Source organism: Rutidosis leptorrhynchoides, chromosome 9, assembly GCF_046630445.1.
Source record: "Rutidosis leptorrhynchoides isolate AG116_Rl617_1_P2 chromosome 9, CSIRO_AGI_Rlap_v1, whole genome shotgun sequence".
Classification (NCBI taxonomy): Eukaryota; Viridiplantae; Streptophyta; class Magnoliopsida; order Asterales; family Asteraceae; genus Rutidosis; species Rutidosis leptorrhynchoides.
Window position 1 is genome coordinate 199,218,325 of NC_092341.1, and position 7,679 is coordinate 199,226,003.

A 7,679-nucleotide genomic window follows, 5' to 3' on the forward strand; every position below is an offset into this window, starting at 1 on the left:
TGATTACACTATAGAAATAGTGACGCAAATCACATTCAATTACAGTAAGCAATTATTAATGATTATCAATCATAAACAATGATACATGTTTAAAAAATTTAAAAGAATTTAGGAAGTAGTTAGAGAAGTAATGGAGTGGTGGATGGTGGGGATAGTTTCATATTCTAAACAAACACACACGAACAAAACATAGTACTAGTTTATATTAATTAAGTTTATCAATCATCTCAATATAAATTTTACAGCCCAAAATGGAACCAATTCAGTTGCATAACCTTTTCAAACACAGTAATTGAATAATAATTATAATATAATAATAATTAATAATTTAAACGTGTGAATATATTAGACGTCACCTTTCACAGACCGGGTTTCGTACTTGTTGTTAATTGCTGGCGGATAAAAGTCTTCGAAAAATGTCCAAATTAAATATCTTTATTTATTCCATTCATTATGGTATAAAATTCGATCATTAACTATTAAACAAAAATTAACTCACTGTCCACCCCTATCCTGGGTAAAATATAAAAAGTGTTGAAATTTACTAATTTGCTTCTAAATATATTTTTAATAAGCCTAAAATTCATAGAACACATTTTCGGATCACCGTTTATTTTAAAATCATATAAGTTCGAATTAAACTTCTCTAAATAATAATCGAAACATCCAACGAGTATTACAATCATTAAATAATTATATTTAATATACTCTATACATATATTTATATTTATTTTTATATGTATACATATTTATTTACAAATAATGGTTCGTGAATCGTCGAGACTGGTCGAAGGTCAATTGAATATATGAAACAGTTCAAAATTTTGAGACTCAACATTACAGATTTTGCTTATCGTGTCGAAACCATATAAGATTAAAGTTTAAATTTGATCGGAAATTTTCGGGTCATCACAGTACCTACCCGTTAAAGAAATTTCGTCCCGAATTTTGATTGAGGTTGTCATGGCTAACAATAAAAATGTTTTCATGACGAATATGAGTTGATAAATAAAGTTGTATCATCATTGAGTAATATGAATAAAATGTTGCGGTTACTTGAAGAGTACGAGTGAAGCTATCACAAAATAATGAAATGAGAAATAAAGTTTCGTCTTAACTTTTGACGTAGTAACGGTTGAATTCCGGAATTCAATGGGTTTAAAAGAAAATCTTGGAAATCTATAAGATCCGATTCTTCGGGATTTAAGGGAATTAGGATCTCTTTAATTAGATACGGTGATCTGCCTCGACTACTCTGTCTGATATTTTCATTATAAATCCATTTCCTTCATTTCCTTTATATTTTGGAAGTTCCATCCTTTTGTTTTCTCTTCCCGACTTTAAGTCAAGCGAATAATGGTCCAGAATTCGTAGGTATGAAATTCAAAATGAACATAACTAATGTTCTAAGAGAGAATTTGTAATAGCACGATCTTGATTGGTTAAATTACCAGAATTCCAGAGAAAAGATAGAACTATCAAGAAAATATGTTCTTGATATGTCTATAGATTAGATAAAATGTAAGAGTCGTGTAACATGGCACATGATGATGTTATGATCTGTGAATCATCACGTTTCATTTAGAAACTCATCATGAATTACTGCAATATAATCACATTGATCAAGTGTCATTATATTATTCTAACTCATGCTTCAGTTCCCAACACTACTTCAAAAACATTCATAATTTACATTCAAATTTTTCAGAATTTAGAAACTAAAACAGTTTTCTTTCTGATGTAATACAGATAACGTGAGAAGATAGATGATTTTAGATAAGAATAGTTATGAAAATATATTCAGAAATATCGAGAATATTTATAATGAAAGATATGATAATATCTTAGAATTTCTAATATCGATGGATGATGATGAAGATTTGTCCGTAAAAGTGTAGAGTCAGGAGCAATGTATTCATTAATGACTTTAGCAGATATTGAATCATTTGGATTCTTTGAAGGCAGGTTTAGTCTGTGTGATTTGTCCACAGTCTCCTTCATGGTTTGCTCAATTCTTTTTCCAGTTCTAACTTTTCTGAGCTTTGCCGACATACTATTCTGTATCATCAAACTTTTGACTGTTAAAGTCGTTTATAGTTTTTGCTGCTTCATCAGCATTTTTCAAAAATTTTCAGAGAGCTAATTCATAGTTTGGGGTGCTTTTCAGAAGTTCACAATTGAAGTATGTAAGTCTAGAAGATAGATGTTATATGTACATATATAACTGTTGGCGTAGAATTGCTGCGAAATTCGAGAATAATGATTGAAGCTTTTTGGTATGACAATTACCATTACAAGATGCAGATGAGTGCATGATAGGGTTTCAATGAATATAATGATTTTTCAAAAAATCAAAGATCAACAAAGTTGTTAGTAAGTTTACTGCTAATGTGGTGGGATATAAACGGTTCTCCTGTAACGATAACGAAAGGTAACTTATATATCAAGGTTATAATAAGGCTAATCCGAATGCAAAGTCGAAATTGATTTGATGGAGCTGTGACAAAATTGGCTACTTGGAGAGGGATTGCAAAGTTATTTTCAGTAATAACAACGCCAAAGAAGATAGCACGGATGCGTGTTAATCGTTTACTCAGGTTCCGAGTGGTTTTTAGGTGCATAACTATATGCATCAATCTTTTCTTCTGTAGATGAAGTGCGGTTGGTTCATCCTCTCGATTGAGGTGTTTCCAAGAATAGTGAAAGGTTTGAATGCAGATTGTTATCGTCAATATACAAATGAGGTTTTAGGATGAAATCAAGTGGCAAACTTGAAGAATTGTTTAGTTTCATATGTTATAATCAATATTTTAATTCATTTTAATTGTCCAATGTTATTAGTCCATAGTCAATAGTCCACAGTTAACAGTCCAATAATTCATATATAGTTTAATATATAATATTCGAATTAATTAATACGTATCGTGACCCGTTATACATGTCTCAGACTCGATCACAACTCAAAGTATATATATTATTATAGAATCAACCTCAACCCTGTATAGAGAACTCGATCATTACTGCATATAGAGTGTCTATGGTTTTTCCAAACAATATATATAGATGCGTCGATATGATATGTCAAAACATTGTATACGTGTCCCGATATTTAAAGTGCGTAAAATAAATAACAGAAATTAAATGACAATAAATAAAATTACGAGAATATAAATTGCGATAATTAAATTGCGATAAATAAAATATAATCAGTTACCTAGGAACAATTAGCTAGTAACAGTTAGCGTGGATTCTTAACAAAATTTTTCTCATAGTTAATTTGTTTGTTTCTAACAAATTTTATTTTGTCCAATGTTTTCTTCATTATGCCACTTGTTGGATTTTGATAGGTCAAAATCCAAATATGAAATTGAATGAAAATGGTTATTCTGCGGTGAACGGATACGTATATCTGCGGATGTAAGTAAGATAGTAAATGACTGTTGAATCTGACTTGAAGAATGTACAGTGTAACTTATTAATATGAAATTTAAATATTCCTCGGGTATTACCTATCCGTTAAAATATTTTCACCATTAACAATTTGTACAAAAGAATTTTTAATTACAATCTTTATGAAAACATATATACATATATATTTTCTTCAGATGTAATCATGTATTTAATGAGTCAATATGATATTAAACTCATTTGATTTTAGGTTTGAGCTAGAATAAATAATCTCTAAAAATTTTAGAAACCACATATTCTTCGCAGAATATTTCTTCAATGAAGTTATGAATTAATACTTCATCGTTCATTGTTGTTGGTACTCCTTGGTATCTATGGTGCCAACTGAAGCGACCCGTCCTAATCCATCCGGTCGAAGTCCATATCGATTATAAACGATTCACAACAGTTGATTACATCGCGAGGTACTTGACCTCTATATGATACATTTTATAAATATTGCATTCGTTTTTGAAAAGACAATCTTTCATTACATCGAAAGTTAACAACATGCATACCATTTCGTAATATATCTTACTATAATTGACTTAATAATAATCTTGATGAACTCAACGTCTCGAATGCAACGTATTTTGAAATATGTCATGAATGACTCCAAGTAATTTCTCTAAGATGAGCAAATGCACAGCGGATGAAATGTCCCGTTCTTATTGATTAAAAACGTTCCATATTAATTGATTTCGTTGCGAGGTTTTGACCTCTATATGAGACGTTTTTCAAAGACTGCATTCATTTTTAAAACAAACCATAACCTTTATTTCATAAATAAAGGTTTAAAAGCTTTACGTAGATTATCAAATAATGATAATCTAAAATATCCTGTTTACACACGACCATTACATAATGGTTTACAATACAAATATGTTACATCGAAATCAGTTTCTTGAATGCAGTTTTTACACAATATCATACAAACATGGACTCCAAATCTTGTCCTTATTTTAGTATGCAACAGCGGAAGCTCTTAGTATTCACCTGAGAATAAACATGCTTTAAACGTCAACAAAAATGTTGGTGAGTTATAGGTTTAACTTATATGTATCAAATCGTAACAATAGACCACAAGCTTTCATATTTCAATACACATCCCATACATAGAGATAAAAATCATTCATATGGTGAACACCTGGTAATCGATATTAACAAGATGCATATATATAAGAATATCCCCATCATTCCGGGACACCCTTCGGATATGATATAAATTTCGAAGTACTAAAGCATCCGGTACTTTGGATGGGGTTTGTTAGGCCCAATAGATCTATCTTTAGGATTCGCGTCAATTAGGGTGTCTGTTCCCTAATTCTTAGATTACCAGACTTAATAAAAAGGGGCATATTCGATTTCGATAATTCAACCATAGAATGTAGTTTCACGTACTTGTGTCTATTTTGTAAATCATTTATAAAACCTGCATGTATTCTCATCCCAAAAATATTAGATTTTAAAAGTGGGACTATAACTCACTTTCACAGATTTTTACTTCGTCGGGAAGTAAGACTTGGCCACTGGTTGATTCACGAACCTATAACAATATATACATATATATCAAAGTATGTTTAAAATATATTTACAACACTTTTAATATATTTTGATGTTTTAAGTTTATTAAGTCAGCTGTCCTCGTTAGTAACCTACAACTAGTTGTCCACAGTTAGATGTACAGAAATAAATCGATAAATATTATCTTGAATCAATCCACGACCCAGTGTATACGTATCTCAATATTTATCACAACTCAAACTATATATATTTTGGAATCAACCTCAACCCTGTATAGCTAACTCCAACATTCACATATAGAGTGTCTATGGTTGTTCCGAAATATATATAGATGTGTCGACATGATAGGTCGAAACATTGTATACGTGTCTATGGTATCTCAAGATTACATAATATACAATACAAGTTGATTAAGTTATGGTTGGAATAGATTTGTTACCAATTTTCACGTAGCTAAAATGAGAAAAATTATCCAATCTTGTTTTACCCATAACTTCTTCATTTTAAATCCGTTTTGAGTGAATCAAATTGCTATGGTTTCATATTGAACTCTATTTTATGAATCTAAACAGAAAAAGTATAGGTTTATAGTCGGAAAAATAAGTTACAAGTCGTTTTTGTAAAGGTAGTCATTTCAGTCGAAAGAACGACGTCTAGATGACCATTTTAGAAAACATACTTCCACTTTGAGTTTAACCATAATTTTTGGATATAGTTTCATGTTCATAATAAAAATCATTTTCTCAGAATAACAACTTTTAAATCAAAGTTTATCATAGTTTTTAATTAACTAACCCAAAACAGCCCGTGGTGTTACTACGACGGCGTAAATCCGGTTTTACGGTGTTTTTCGTGTTTCCAGGTTTTAAATCATTAAGTTAGCATATCATATAGATATAGAACATGTGTGTAGTTAATTTTAAAAGTCAAGTTAGAAGGATTAACTTTTGTTTGCGAACAAGTTTAGAATTAACTAAACTATGTTCTAGTGATTACGAGTTTAAACCTTCGAATAAGATAGTTTTATATATATGAATCGAATGATGTTATGAACATCATTACTACCTCAAGTTTAGTAGATAAACCTACTGGAAGTGACAAGAAATGATCTAGCTTCAAAGGATCTTGGATGGCTTGAAAGTTCTTGAAGTAGGATCATGACACAAAAACAAGTTCAAGTAAGATTTTTACTCGAATTAACATAGTTTATAGTTATAGAAATTGAATCAAAGTTTAGATATGAATATTACCTTGAATAAGAAAGATAACCTACTGTATATAACAAAGGTTTCTTGATCTTAGATGATTACTTGGAATGGATTAGAAAGCTTGGAAGTAAATTAGTAAACTTGAAGGGATTTTTGAAGTGTTCTTGAAGTGTTCTTCCTATGATGATTATAGCTTGATTCTTGAAGTGATTTTTGATGAAGATGATGATTAACTACTGGAAAAATACGTTCATAATAGTGTATGTGTGTTGAGAGAGAATTAGAAAGAGAATTGGAAGTGAAATGGAGTGAATGATGAGTGGTAATTGGTGAGTGGTGAGTGGGGTTAAAAGGAGTTCTAGTTAGTTGACTAGCTCATGGTAGAAGTTAAAATTGATTAGTCATACATGACATAATCAAGAGTGGAATCCCATGCTAGTTCCTATTGGTATATACTCATAGTAAGTACGTTTTGAAGCTGTGTATAATACGGGTAAGAATACGACTAGAATTCTTGATGAAAGAAAAGAATGGAAAAGTAACTGTAACCATTTTCGTTAAGTATGAGTGTTTTGATATATGTCTTGAAGTCTTCCAAAAGTATTTTAATACATCTAAATACACTACTTGTATATACATTTTAACTGAGTCGTTAAGTCATCGTTAGTCGTTACATGTAAGTGTTGTTTTGAAACCTTTAAGTTAACGATCTCAATTAATGTTGTTAACCCATTGTTTATTATATCTAATGAGATGTTAAATTATTATATTATCATGATATTATGATATATTAATATATCTTAATATGATATATATACATTTAAATGTCGTTACAACGATAATCGTTACATATATGTCTCGTTTCGAAATCCTTAAGTTAGTAGTCTTGTTTATATGTATATAACTCATTGTTAATATACTTATGGAGATACTTACTTATCATAATCTCATGTTAACCATATGTATATCCATATATATATCGTCAAGTCGTTTTTACAAGTTTTAACGTTCGTGAATTGCCGGTCAACTTGGGTGGTCAATTGTCTATATGAAACATATTTTAATTAATCAAGTCTTAACAAGTTTGATTGCTTAACATGTTGGAAACATTTAATCATGTAAATATCAATCTCAATTAATATATATAAACATGGAAAAGTTCGGGTCACTACAGTACCTACCCGTTAAATAAATTTCGTCCCGAAATTTTAAGCTGTTGAAGGTGTTGACGAATCTTCTGGAAATAGATGCGGGTATTTCTTCTTCATCTGATCTTCACACTCCTAGGTGAACTCGGGTCCTCTACGAGCATTCCATCGAACCTTAACAATTGGTATCTTGTTTTGCTTAAGTCTTTTAACCTCACGATCCATTATTTCAACGGGTTCTTCGATGAATTGGAGTTTTTCGTTGATTTGGATTTCATCTAACGGAATAGTGAGATCTTCTTTAGCAAAACATTTCTTCAAATTCGAGACGTGGAAAGTGTTATGTACAGCC